This window comes from Hirundo rustica, chromosome 4 (assembly GCF_015227805.2).
Source record: "Hirundo rustica isolate bHirRus1 chromosome 4, bHirRus1.pri.v3, whole genome shotgun sequence".
Taxonomy (NCBI): domain Eukaryota; kingdom Metazoa; phylum Chordata; class Aves; order Passeriformes; family Hirundinidae; genus Hirundo; species Hirundo rustica.
In genome coordinates, this window is record NC_053453.1 from 60,693,114 (window position 1) to 60,707,275 (window position 14,162).

The following is a 14,162-nucleotide window of genomic DNA, read 5'->3' on the forward strand; positions in this document are numbered from 1 at the left end:
GAAAATATCAGGGATTTAAAGGATAGTCTAGAAAGCTGTCTGTCCCACAGAGCTGAGTAAGTGATCTCACTGTTATTTTTTCTTGTATAAATTCCATGGCTGTTCCTGTCTGGTGCCTTTTTACATGCTTGTTAATGTGCTTTATATTTTCTAACATACAAAATCTGCCAAACATTATAACCAAGCATTTTTGCTTGTATCCATTTCTTTGCTATTTGTTTTCCATCTCTATTCTCTGTCATCCACCGTAAACACAGCACATCTCCAACAAACCTACTACCACTTTTCTTTTTGACTCTATTAAACAAAACACACCAGCTGTTCAACAAACATCCAAGTGCCATGGGTAGATTCCTGCTAATGTTTATGCCAAGGAATAGTATCATCCAGCATTTTTTTAATCATCATAGAGACAAATTTAGCTTTCTAAACTACGTCCGTGATTTAGATACTGAATGCACCTTATACTCTTAGAGCCTTTCATTACCGTGTTAATTCAAATCCCACACATTCACAGAAATCTTGAACTCAGTTCTTGTGGGTCAGCATCTAACATTCCTTGTCTGAAGGAAGGCTAGCTAGATTTGCATTACAAAGCCTTCCCAGACTTCCCCTTGGATGTCTGACCTGTAAAGGAGAGACAAATTCTCTCAGAGCACACTGGCAGAGAATTCACATTGTAACTCAGCTTGCTACGCTGAAAACTGCGCGTGTTGCCTGAAACGCTGCTGTAAGCAACATCAGGGCGGACTCTGCAACTCATTTGGCGCTTTGCAATGTGTCTGCTTCTACCTGTTCTAGGCTTATTTCTCAAAATTACTTGAGTGCAAAATGTTCAACTTAAACCTACAGGGCCAGTGTATTGCAAGTAAATGGGTTTTGTGTCTAGAATTTTGAGGAGGAAATGCTACAGAGAGTCAGTCAGAGATTGCCTCAGGGTGACAGAAGTTAACAGCTTCAAGAAGTTATTCACACTGCTCAGCTTTACCTCTGAGAGGTTCGTATTAGCAGAGTAATGAAAAACACACATCACCAGTCTGATTGGGTATTTCTGTTCACCTCTCCTACAAAACACACCAGTGTCTTAAATCTCACCACCTATGAAAACCCGTATTATAGATAACAGATGTATTTATTTCTTCTAAATTCCCCTCTGTGCTGTCCTTGAGCCTAAAAACTTGCCAAAACAGAGTAAGTTACTATAACCAAGTAAGTTATTCTTTGTAAACTTGCAGCCTGGACAGCAGATGCTGCTCTGAGATACAATACACACTATATGCTCTAATATACCATCCCACACATCAAAGCGAGGTATGAACGCTTTGTTGGGCTGGACAGATACAAGAAACCTGGGAATGGCCTTATTGAAGGGTTTGAGGCATTTTATAATCTCTTTCTCTCCACTTCTCCCAACAAAGGATTTCAGACACAATGTGTTTGACAAACTGCATTCCTGTGCACTGCGCTATGCTCCGAAAGGGATCTGGGAAAGATAACACATGGCTGATTGAGTCCCACTGCCCAGGCTCTCAGAAGAGAGGAATTATAGAGATGAAAGCAGATATTTAATGGCCCACAGGAGTAATCAAGCAAGTGATTTTTCAGTGTTTACTTGCAGATAGTGAGTGTCTGCCTTTATAGGAAGGCAGAAACTGTGCACTGTTAAAAATATTGGGAGAAATTGAAGATCAAAATCATTACATTTAGAAATGAAAGGGATCCTGGTATTTGTTTTTAAGACCACAATATTTTAGTTACTGTATTAATTATTCCAGCTATTGCATTAATCAGAGCTGTCTAAAAAATATTTCAGTTCCATTATTTAGCTGGTGAATACTCCTGAGCCTGAAAATCATTATTTTAGAAAATATAAGTGTGGGTTTTTGGTTTTTTGTTTTGTTTTTTTTTTTTCTGGTGAAATGAAAGACCATTATTTTTCAGCCAAGAGCAGGAGCACAACAAAAACCTCATTTTTATTTCAGTATTTTTCAAAATCCCTAAGAACTAAATTACAAAAAAAATTCCTAACCAAAACCTTTTTAGCCTGAAAAAATTAGTGAAATAAGAATGCAGCAAATTAATATTTTACCTAGCTAAAAATGCAATCTGTTTGCAAATAATTTTAATCATTCACAGTTCTAATTTTTCAGCAAATACCATATTTGTCCAGATGTCTTCTGTATCAATCTGCATACACAAATAATTTATGAATCACTGTTGATAAAGTTTACTTTTTGGCAAGTTGACTCTTCAGGCAATACTGAATCTTTAATGATATGGCACATAAGTAACACTAAAAATACAAGAATACACTAAGTACTTTTCTAGTACTAATCTTAGTTTCTATACAAATGCATATAAATAGGACAGAAAAATACTCCTAAAATTACTTTGTTCAGTATTCCCTTGAGCAGGATGTAGTCCAAACTTTAAAATCAATTAGTAAACCACCTCCAGTATTTTCCTACACTGGAAGAAGGTGCACTGCTGGCAGCGAAGAAGTGCTCTGATGAGTTCACACTGCTGCCACAGGAGCAGTGAGTTTGAGTTATCATTTCTCCTTGCTCGTGCCCCCTGAGAAAGAAAGCTTTGCAATATTTTAGTTACTGTTTAGCAGCCACCTAATGTGCACATGCTTCTTCCATAAGAGGTGCAGAGTGGGAATAACAGCACAGGAAAACTTTTCATAATGTTAAAGAAGGATTTAAGCCTCTCAGTGGCTGCCTTGCTGCTCAGCCCCAGGACACCAGGTGACCCAAGGGGGAAGTGGCACTATGCTCCAGCCCCACCGCCACAATCATGGCCAAACTCTCTTTATTTGCAGAAAGGGGTTCAAAACTACACATTCTAAAAAAAACCCCAAAACCCAACAACATGATCATGGAAAAATCGTGTGGGATTCTGCTGCTCATTTATGTGTTTGACGTTTTTATCACCATCAGCCCCAACTGAGCAGATGGGTCCTGGCACCAAGAGATGCCCAGTGCTTCTCACAGCGCCCCTTCCTTGAGCTGACTAATCCAGGGCAGAAACAGGACTGAGAGGGAAAACACCCACAGAACTACTCGAGGCCTCTCCCAAGTCAGTACAGAATTGTGCCCCCAGCAGTTTTACCTCAGTGTGCTGCACTGCCTGGGCAAAGTATCAGACAATGGATCTTCCATCCAAACCCCAACCAGAAGGTATTTACAGAACTCTTTACAGAACTTGTGACCTCCCTCTCTCTCCTGTTGTGTGCACATCTGCCTCACTCTGGTTTGGAGCACCAGGAGCTGCTCCCAGCTTGTCTTGATTTTTGCAGTGCTTGGTGTGTCCCAGCTTCTAGAAGTGATGTGACTGGGGGTCAAATGGAAAACCGTGGTTCCCAAATGAAGGGAAAGCTGGTGTGTTGATAAGAGAGAAGTCGGTACATACAGACACACACAAAAAATTCCTTACTTTATCAGCGTGACACAAAAATGTCCAGGGTTGAAATGTTCTAGGTTTTACATATTAACTGTTACTAAAGCAGTGTCTTAATCCCAAATGCTGCTATTCAAGGTAATCTCTAGAGCTAGCGCAAGAATGGGTGCATGTCTCTTCAGCAGTGCCGACAGTCAAATAAACTACTGAAACACAGACTCAGCAAATTCACCTTACAGGCAGCAAAACAAAATCCAATGGAAAATATAAACAGGAAGGGAAATGTCACTTAAGAAAGGAAAACACAGATCTAATTAAACTAAATCCTCTCTCAGCATTTTAGATATGACTTGAGAAACTCTCTTCTATTGCCTTCCTGGATTTTTTCTGACTCTTAAGTTACAAAAGGTTGTTCATGGGAGAGTGACAGCCACTGTTATGTATACCCACAATCCACACTCATTTTTGTTCCTGGCCTAGGAGAGATTTGGATGTGAGTCTACTACATTAATCCAATCTGCCATCTAGTTATCACAAATCTCTTAATAGTGCTGTTCTGCAAAATGTTCAGTCTGATATAATGGCCTCTCCATTGTATTATGCTCTAAAAATGTTTTCAGCTCAATGGCCCTGAAAGTGCTTAAATCAGGCTGACTGTGACAACTAAAGCACGGATCAGCCTTCATTTCTCATTAACCCTGTCTGTTCTCATCTTAATTAAGACTTTTAGCCATTATTTTACCCTGTGGCTCATCATATATGCTTATATTAACTCTATGTTGCCATGATTTCACTTACTCTGTATTTATATTCCTGCTGGTTTTATACCTTTCAAATAAACATGCTGATTCCAAACATGATCTGAAAATGACTACTTTAAATTGCATCAATAACTTTCAGACTACGTGTGCTTGAACGTGCTAAGAAGATATAGGCAATCTTGAACTTAACCCATACATACACACTGACATGCCCAGTAGCATCTTCTGCATCATTGAGACTCGATCTTGAAAACTAATCACATTATCCTTTTTTGCTGGTAAGTTAATTTTAACACAAGGTAACACAGGTACTCTTATTAAGTTGCACCATGTATAAGACAGAAGATATATCCTCAGCAGCAGATAGAGGAAAGAATACAAGAGGACACAAGTATTCTCATTTTACTTGTTTTGTAAAGTATTAACATCATAGGATTTTTTTTTTGTTTGTTTGTTTTGTTTTTTTTTTTTTTTTGTTTTGTTTTGTTTTGTTTTCTCTTTTTAAAAATTGTGTAAGAAGCTACAGTGGTACAATAAAACACACTGGCCAATGACCAGGCAGTTTAGAAAACCAACAAAGACAACTCCTCTCACAGAGTTCTTATTCCTTACTCTGTGAGGAATGGAAGCCAACAAAAAGACACCAAGTTTCTGATGGAGACAGGAACATGATGTTAGTGAAAATGTGAGATGGCTGTTCTAAGCCAAATGGCACATTATGCATGTAAGTTTTTGTTATACAGAAACAGACTGTTAACTTTTTGTCTGGCTTGTGGAAAGCAGCTCCCCATCTACACCTGAGAGTATCCCTATCTTTTCCTTCTAACTCCAGGATCTCATGTGCATCTCAAGGGGGATGAAAATCAGCGTTTGGCTGAACAACCCAATTCGAGTCAACAAATACATATGGCCAGATCTTAGGCCACTGAAGCCAAGGACTGCTTTCCAACAGACTGAATCTGACCTTTATGCTGCACAGTTGCATCAGATCTTCTGGACACTTCTGGCTCCCTAAAAAGAACCTGATTCTGGGATGTGAGAAATGTCTGGGTGAGCTCTGCTCCTCAGTGAGGGAAGTTAAGATGTTTTCATCTCAAACAGAATGTCCTTTCTTGAGGATCAAACCCCCCACCAAGATTTGCTCTCTTCAGCAAGGAAATAGAGGATGAAACTAATTCACTGAGGCAGGTGCCCTCCCTCAGCTGATCACAATGCCACAAGTACATCTAGGAACAGACCTTCAGAGCTAAGTGAGAAACCCCACATTGGGCATGCTGGAAACGTCATAATCTATATGAACACCTAATGTTTTTCATACCGTTAACGAAATGAACACGACATTTTCTTCCCATCCCCATTCCTGAATTAAGTTACTAGGTTCTGCCTAAAGTTTTACAAAAAAAAATAGTTGTTTCAGTGACTGCAACTCACCCCAACAGAGGTTGAAAAGAAAACAAATAAAGCAGGCAAACTGACCCAAGGAAACAGAATTCTACACTATTAAGTAGGTTGCCTGGAGAAATCTTGGACATAGTACAAGAAAACAGCTGCTGGTATATTATAAAATAAACAAATTCAAGTTTGTTTAGCAATTACATGTCTTTTCAGTTTGGATCTGAAATGTTTGGATCAGCTGCTTAGGGCCAGCATCTTCAGAAGGCAGACTTGCAGTCTCATCTCTGACAAGATGTTCCTGCTCTGAGTGGCAGCCGCAAAACCACATGGAGAGGGTTTTTGTCTTAAGATTTAGAAATGGGCACGTATCAGAAATATAACCTCATCCTTTCAGCAGTAAGAGCACAGATTTGCAGCTCTGCAAAGGTGTTGTGGTTTCAGGAGAATGACGAGTATGAATGGACCAAGTTTAAGAGAGAAACCATGGAAGTAGGGAAAGGAAAGAGACTCCCAAATTGCCAGAAAATGTCATCAATTCCCACAGGACCAGAGGAGAATAAAGAAGACTGGCTGAAATCCATCCCATGCTGGTTGTCACCAACTTGTGACTGTACGATGGCTTTTTGGTGAACACATGAACGAAGGTCTGCAGTCTCAATCTGCTTCCCACATTGCAGAGCTATCAAGAGAAGCTGAGGCTTGCTGAAACTCTTCCCAATAGTCTCTGTTACCTTCTCACACATAGATATGGATTATCTAAAAAAGAATAATTCTGCAAGATAGCCCAAAACCTGTGTGTCACTGCTGCTCTGGCAGAATCAATTGCGAGTCTCTTGGCATCTGATGTTAAAGGGCAATAAATGGCAAGGGAAGAAAAAGGTAAGGATAAGAAAGGAAAGAGAAACAAAACATAGCACTACAACCTGCTTTTAACTTTGCTTCATCTTTAAATAGCAATTCCTTAAAGAGTAAAGCAAAGCAAAAGGGAGGTTTTCAGGGAGCTGGTGCCACACAGTGTCCCTTGGCAGATGAAAGTGACCCTGCGGGGAGACAAGGCCATGCAGGAGGCAGAGGAGAGAAATGCACTTTCTGCATCTGAGTTTTTACCCCTGCTCTCCTATTTCTTGGTGCATTGGTGGGAGCAAATAAACCTTGAATACTCTGGCTATCCTGAGCACCAGAGCTATGGTGGAACAGCAGAGCCAATAAAGGACAACATCACCACAAGCTCCAACACCTTCAGCTGGGCAGGGGTGGTGGAACAACCACCCCACCACACCTCAGCCCTCTCTAGGATCTCAAACACTCACTCACAACAGCAGGATGGAGGAAACACTAAGAAATCCAGAGTTGGCACAAGAATAAGAAACTTGCAAGGTTTTTAAAAATATTCACATGAGCTCTTAGCATACTAGAGCTAGGAAAACTTGTCCCATTCTTTCCTAGAGTGTCTCTCTTAGTACCTGTTTATATCACGGGAAAACTGTAAAGCAAAAGATCAGACAATGGTAAGAAAATATTTTTTCCCTTCTTGTCACAGGCAAATTCAGTATTTAATCAAACATTCACCACCTCGACCAAGTGAAACTTCTCACAAAGATGTAACAAAGTTTTAAGTCTCTAATAAAAAGACTTGAAACAATTTCAGAAAGCAGACACTTCACAAACATAAATTTAAAAATCAGTTGACAGGATGGATTTTCATTACTGTTTAATGAGGTTTTGAACAAGTTCAAACAAGAGGAAAAAATTAAACCACTATGGTATCATTTGTGTAAAGATAAGGCAAGTGATGGGTGGATAGGACTAAAAAACCCAACTAAAATCTTGAAATTTTCTCCTTCTGCAATCAGCACAACTGACATGAGACAGACTTGGTTTCTAGAAATATTTCAAATAAAATATCTTAAAGATAAATATTTCTAGGGCACTTTTGCAAACACATAGAGAATATTCAGATAGATGGAATAACAGTACATATTTCAACACTACTTTCCTCTGCAGGAACTCCTTCGCATCCCAAACTCTTCCCAGGACAATTTCACAACTTCTTGCAAAATCATGTAATTAGCAAAATTATACATGACATTATATTATATGGATCTATATATATAATGTACTGTAATAGATATATGTATCATTGTATATATGTAGCAATTTTTATATATAATGAATGTTTATAATTTTATATCATTCTATATGTGCTAATGCATATATAACCTATTTAAACTCAAAAGTATGTTGTGCAGGGAATGAAGGCTGCTCACTCTTCTCCAGGTAAATACAGAGCACAGATCAAATAATCTTCTTACATTAAGGTTATCATTTTTGTAGTAGGGTTAAACATGATCAATATCTAAAGCTCATTCTGTCACTTTGTTCCTTACAAAATAAAAAACACACTGACTGGGATGTTTAGGAATTCCTCAGCTTGCCCCCATGAAGAAAGGACCACGTAGCACTAAGGTGTTTACATTTGCCAGAGACAAAGAATAGAGTTTCCAGCTTCCTCTTCAGATTTCCAGGAGTCACTTCAGCTCTGGAAAGCTGAATGTGAAGCAGCATCCATATGCAACTGTGCTATAGTCCCCAGAGTTTCACATTTTCATCAAGATTTTGAGAGCACAAAAATCTAGTGGTCGAAGTAACTGTCCAACAACCAGCTTCCAGAAAAGCCACACACAACTTAGAACCAAAATTTTGACAGTGTATTTGGAGCCAGAGAGTCAACGACCGTGTCTCTCAAAAATAAGACTGTGGGTATATTTAAGTGGTACAGTTACACCCAGCACAAGTTCATTTTAGGTGCAGTGTTCAAGTCCCAGGGTTTGTGCAGCCCACTCCCATGCACCACTGGCATGCAGGAGATAGTTTGCTCCTTGGGGAGGTCAAACAGGAAGGTGTGCACTTGGGTGCCAGGAAAAGCACTGCAGAGAGCAGAATGGACTTCAAACATTCCAAAGTTTGATACCCTTCTCTCTTTTCTTACAAAAACACAGATATATTCCACTGATGAGTCCCTGAGAAATCCATTTTAGAACTGTAGTGGAGTCAAAAAGAATAAAATTATACTGTGCCTTAGAAAATACTGTTGCTTCTAAGTGCTAATATAGCAGGATTTTACATACCTGAGGACAAAGGAAGACAATACTATGTGTTTGCAAACTGCCTTGTGAGAAAGCAATTCGCTTCCCTATCAAAATGTGTTTAGGTGTGTGTAGTGTCTGGGGTAAAAGCAATGTTATCCGGCGTATTGTCAGAACTAAATAACTACTTTAATAAGCTCAGAGTGTTTGGCTCCTCAAGTCTACTCTGTCTCTTCATTATTTAGTGAGTCTATTCCTATAGCTCACAAATTTCAAAATTCTTTCAAGTTTATTTTGTCTTTCTGATCAAAGAAATGTTTATGTATCCTTCCCATACTGTGTCTCTTTAAACCATTGGCTTTTTCAAAGTGGTTTTTTTGGGGTTTTTTTTTTTTTTGGTTTTTTTAAACACCATAATGTGATGTACACAGAGAGGTAAATGATGTCAGAATCCTTTCTGCCCCAAACCAGTCTGTAAATCTTCAGAAAAGCAAAGTTCATGGGTGCATTTAAAAGGGGCACAATCTGTTTGTGCTTAAAAGAAAGTCCCCCTTTTTTTTGTGTGTGCAGAATAACAATGCCAGAATGTGTTATTCCAAAGAACTGTTGCCATGGTGATGCCATCAATAACATCATTTTCTGCATCCTTGTCCTTTAAACACATAAGGAACGCAACAAGCATTGGTAAATGTGAAAAAAGAACAATTACCTTTTCTTTCTCAACAGCAGAGGAAGCCTTTATTCACCTCATCAATAGAAAATTATGTAGAAAGGAATAATAAAGACTGTTACAAGAAGCACCAAGAAGCCTATTAGTGACAAAGGCTTTTTTTTTTCCTTTCCATGAATAATTACAGCTCTTCAAGAAGAAATCAGCCCAGGCTAAGGACCCTTTGCAAGCTTTAGATGGTAAAACAAACATTTGACTATACAAGGATTTCCCTTTCATGTACCTTTCCAAGGAAAAACAACTGAAATCCAGAGTGAAATGAGAGAGAGAAAACCCAGAGAAACATCTGCTGCAATTAAATTTACAGAACCACGCTCATTCACCTAAAAGACTCATAACAAAAGGAACTAGACTAGTGACAGAATCAATATATATTTCAAGCCAGCAGGTTAAAGTTGTCTAATAGTGGGAAACTCGAGCTTTTTAAATCACATAATAACAGGAAGCTATTCTGATTCTGTACAAATGGGGGAAACAGGATTTCAACACTGGATGTGTTACCAAACAGTTGGAAAACACTGTTCAGTTTAAAACCTCAATGGCCAAAGCAAAATGGTAGATATGCTTCCTACACAAAGTCAGTTCATAAATAATGGAACCTTTACCAAAGCAAGATTTGACTGTGGGGACTTTTAAGAGTCATATATCAAATAATTAGGAAGTCCTTCTGAAACTTTACACTTTTGTCATGACTCGGATGGCAACGTTCAAACGGGAACCCTGAAATGCGCTCCTTGGTGCTTTCTACATAAAATAAAGGTCAATTTACTGTGCAGTGGCTTGTTTCTATCTTTTACACCTTTATTTATACACTTATACTAGGGTCAGAGGCTGAAGGTGGGAATGGAAAACCTCCTGCTTCCTTCTCCTTGCCTCTAGGTAGTAAAAGGAACATGTGTAAGAGAAAAGTGTGGCAGAAAGGAAGAAAGGAACGATGTGACTTGAAGATGAGGAATGTGCATGTCCCACAGAGTAAGAGCAAAGGGCTAGTAGGGTTAATGACAGCAAAGACATGTAGCAGAAAACTGATCAGATTTAATTTACTGATCAGATGAATTTACTGAGATGATGCAATTCCAAGCACTTGAGGTGAACTTGAGTGGTCTACGAGTAAAAGAGAAGAAGTTAACCATCAATGGAAAGTTTGTGCTAGTTAGGAAAGGGAATTCAGGATGTTTGAATCTTTTCCGGGACACGTGGTCTTATACTGTCCTTTGATTTCTCACTCCTCCTCCCTCTACCTCTAAAGAGAGATAATGCTTGCTCATTTTGGATAGCTCCCTCAGCTTTCCACTTGTCACTGTGGAAATCCTATAGGAATTGTGACACAGTAAAGAGGAACAACATATGGAGATGGCAGGAACCAATTCTTTTCCTTTCTATTTAGAGCTTCTGCAATGTTTTAAAGTGTTCTCCTATTCACTTCAGCTTAAATGCTAACACTGACTGAGTTCACTTTAACAGAAAAAGAGCTTCCACATTCTTTTTAGATTTCAACACATTCAGGAATTGTTTAGAAAACCCTGTGGAAAGGCTTTAATACAGCAGCTGATGGCCTAACCCAGCCTATCGGAGGGGCTATTCACCAAATTCCCCAGAAAACAACAATTAGTGAAATCTGTTTCTCAGTATCCAAACATTACTCTTTATCTCTTAAGCCGAAGGAATAAAAGACAAATTCCTGGAAGGAAACGTTATGATTCCCTGCCCTTCTGTCTTGCCTGAGACTTGGAAAGAAAATGTCTACTTTTGTAATTTCCTAGTCGGCCTCAATAGGCTGAAAGCAGAATGGTAATTCCCAGTTTTGCCAGTCCCTCAGATCCACGCTCCTGCACGGCTGTCAACAAAACAAACCAATTGTTTTGATGAATTGGTAAGAGCCTCTTGAACTCCTCTGAGATCATTTCAAGGCCACTGGAAGTTTATATGCCTAATTTATGAAGTAAATATTAAAAGTGTACATGTGTCTTATTAAGCAACAATTTCCTAACTCTGCTGAACTCTGGGACTGAAAGGACACTTGGTATTAATTGCTTGTAGGTTACCTCAGAATGCATGCAATACATAAAGGTCACTCAGTGGGATATTGTTCTTACACAGATCTCTGAGAAAATCTTCTGTAATTTTTATTCTGAAGAGAGAAGAAAGCTACAATGATGAGATATTTTAAAAGATATGCCAGCATTTACAACATTATTCTCCTCACCTGCAATTAAAAAAAATTAAATTCTTCACAATAATCAGGAATTACCTAAATCATTCTTTTTTTCTGTCCCCTGAATCCTCAGATGGAATTTCCTCCATTTGATCCTTTACAGTTGTACCACTTTTAAGGCAGAAGGAATGATGTAAAAAAAAAATCAAACTTCAGTATGCTAACATATTCTGAATACTAATAGGGCTTCTCAAAAGAGAAAGACCTTTCCATCTTAGGAATATTTGCAGAAAAGAAACCTGAAGATGAAGCCTAATGTTCATAGTGGCCTGTGGCTGGACTATCACAAAAATAAAGAAAATTATATCATACTATATAACCTGATTAAAACTTCAGTTTTTTATGGCCACTGCAAGGATTCATTCACCTCTACATGATCACAATTTTCACTTGACTGGGTGTATTTGCCCTACACTTAGGCCACAAAATTATTTTTTAAATTTTCTCAAATATGGCACTGAAAAGATTTAATGACACATTTTTTGGCCACAATCTGCAAAATGAAAGCTAGAAAATCTGTCTTACAGCTGCTCTTTCATCACCATGGAGGTAACAGAGTAGACTTTTTGTGACACATCTCTGCTAAGAAACTTGCTAGATCCTTGGCAGAGAGAAAAATGAAAGCTGTAAGTGTGTGGGCGTTGCTCAGATGGAGAAAGCAAATGAGAGCTGGGTCCTAGAGGCAAAATAAGGAGCTGAAGCAGGCTGGACAGGCATGAAGGCATGGTCAGTCATTGTCACTGAGTCAGAGGTCTGCAGGGAACACGAGGAATAAGGCTGGCATTCAGCATATGAGCAGTCAGCAGACAGGTCCCTGCTGGAGAAGGAAAGGCAAATCCCATCAAGGGAAGGAAAGCAAAGCTGTTTTTGATGAAGCGCTGGAATTGATCTAGAGTGGATATGGAATAGGGAAGGTAGTGTGCTGAACAGACCAGTAAGCTACATTCCTTGCACCTAGAAAAACAGGAAAAAAACCCAGAAGAAAATACTGAAAAAGTAGGATAATGGAGTAGTAAGTGGAAAGGACAGCAGACAGAAGCAGTCACAGTCTAGAGCCTTCAGGCTCGCCAGGAAAAGGTGTGCCATTGAGTTTTCCCATATTCCTCAATGACAGGACATGAAAATTGCTTAAATGTCACTAAAGTTCTTGGCTTGACAATATGTATGCGTTCTAAGATCTCTAATACAGTTTCGTGGGAAGGCTTGACTACAGTCTCACCACAGCTCTGTGTGCCCAGGCTGCTTGTGGGGTGACATCAGACCAAAGAAACATGAGCATTCCTCTCTGCCACTGGCATAAGGGACATCATTATCAATATCCAGCAAAGCATAACACTGGAAACTCTGTACATTTAGAAGCAAAGTACTGGGCAAACAACCTGGGACACAGGAGTTTCAGCCTTCAGGTAAGATACTGGATGAGTTTAGCACTCTTGAAGTCCTTATGAAGTGGAGTTCTTTTTTTGGGTTTGACAGTGTTTCTAACTGGCCGTGTTTTTACCATAACTTAGAATTATTTGTAGATCTGGAAAGTTCCCACAGGGTGTGGGCTGTACACAATTTTAACACATGTTGTACTGTTGGGTTTGGGCATCACTCATGCGCTTTTTTCTACACTCATTGAAACAATGAAAGAGGCGAAGAACACACACTTGGGCCTGACTCCAAATTTAAAAATCCAGTTTGATGGTAATCCACATCCTCTAAAATTACAGGGTACCACAATCTGAATTAAACACAACATATGCACAACAACTCGGCCAGCCAAGCAAGAGAACACAATGCTACTTGAGGATGGGTGTTTACCAGCTTGAAAGTACTCCCTTTTTGTGTAGAACTTGTTCTTCCAAAAGTGATGAAGAAGACTGGCCAAGGGGTGGGTGCCAGAGAGCAAAACTGGGACAGCACCCCCCAAGCTTCTCAGACCTGCTACAGCAAACCTTTCTTCTCCCCCCCTGACTGCAGTTCTTCTGTGAAGCTGCTTTTATGACCTTGCCTTCACAAGCTGCTCAGGCAGGTTTATAGGTCTAGTGCATCTGCTAACGAGGGTATGTCCCAGCACAGTCTAAAACAGTGAACTTCCCAGCACTAGGAAGCCATTTCACATGATTTATAACATGCTGCTCCACAATGATGCCAATGAACTTCCATGTCGTGAGCGAAAGGACAGGGATTTTCCTTCTGTTATGAAACCCTACTGGCAGCCACTACTTTCTCCCTCCACTATGGCAATTGCCAGATTTCATAAGTACTGAGAGAGCTGCTGTTACTTTTGACCCTGACTCTTGTCTTCCAGGTCTTTTTTGCATGCAAGTTCTACTGATGGCAAGTTGGAAATAATAAGGAATCTAAGAGCAACATTAGGTAACCCCATATAATCTTCTAAGTAAGTAGTACTTTGTAAAAGGCTTTGCACTAATGTGTTTTTCTAAGATGACATTTGCACACACATTCCTACCAAAGAGGGTTTTTTGATGAAATGTTGAGCAAGCTTAGATTGATAATTTAGAAGTCATTGCCCTTTGCATGGAATTCATGATGTTGCAAGACCCTGCAGATCCAAACGGGACAGT

At 39.4% G+C, this 14,162-nt stretch overlaps 1 protein-coding gene across 2 annotated transcripts in view; it reads right to left on the bottom strand.

Moving 5' to 3' along the window:
- The window catches only part of SCUBE1 (signal peptide, CUB domain and EGF like domain containing 1), a 190,369-nt gene that overhangs the window by 93,591 nt on the left and 82,616 nt on the right, over window positions 1-14,162 (bottom strand). The window lies entirely within an intron of this gene.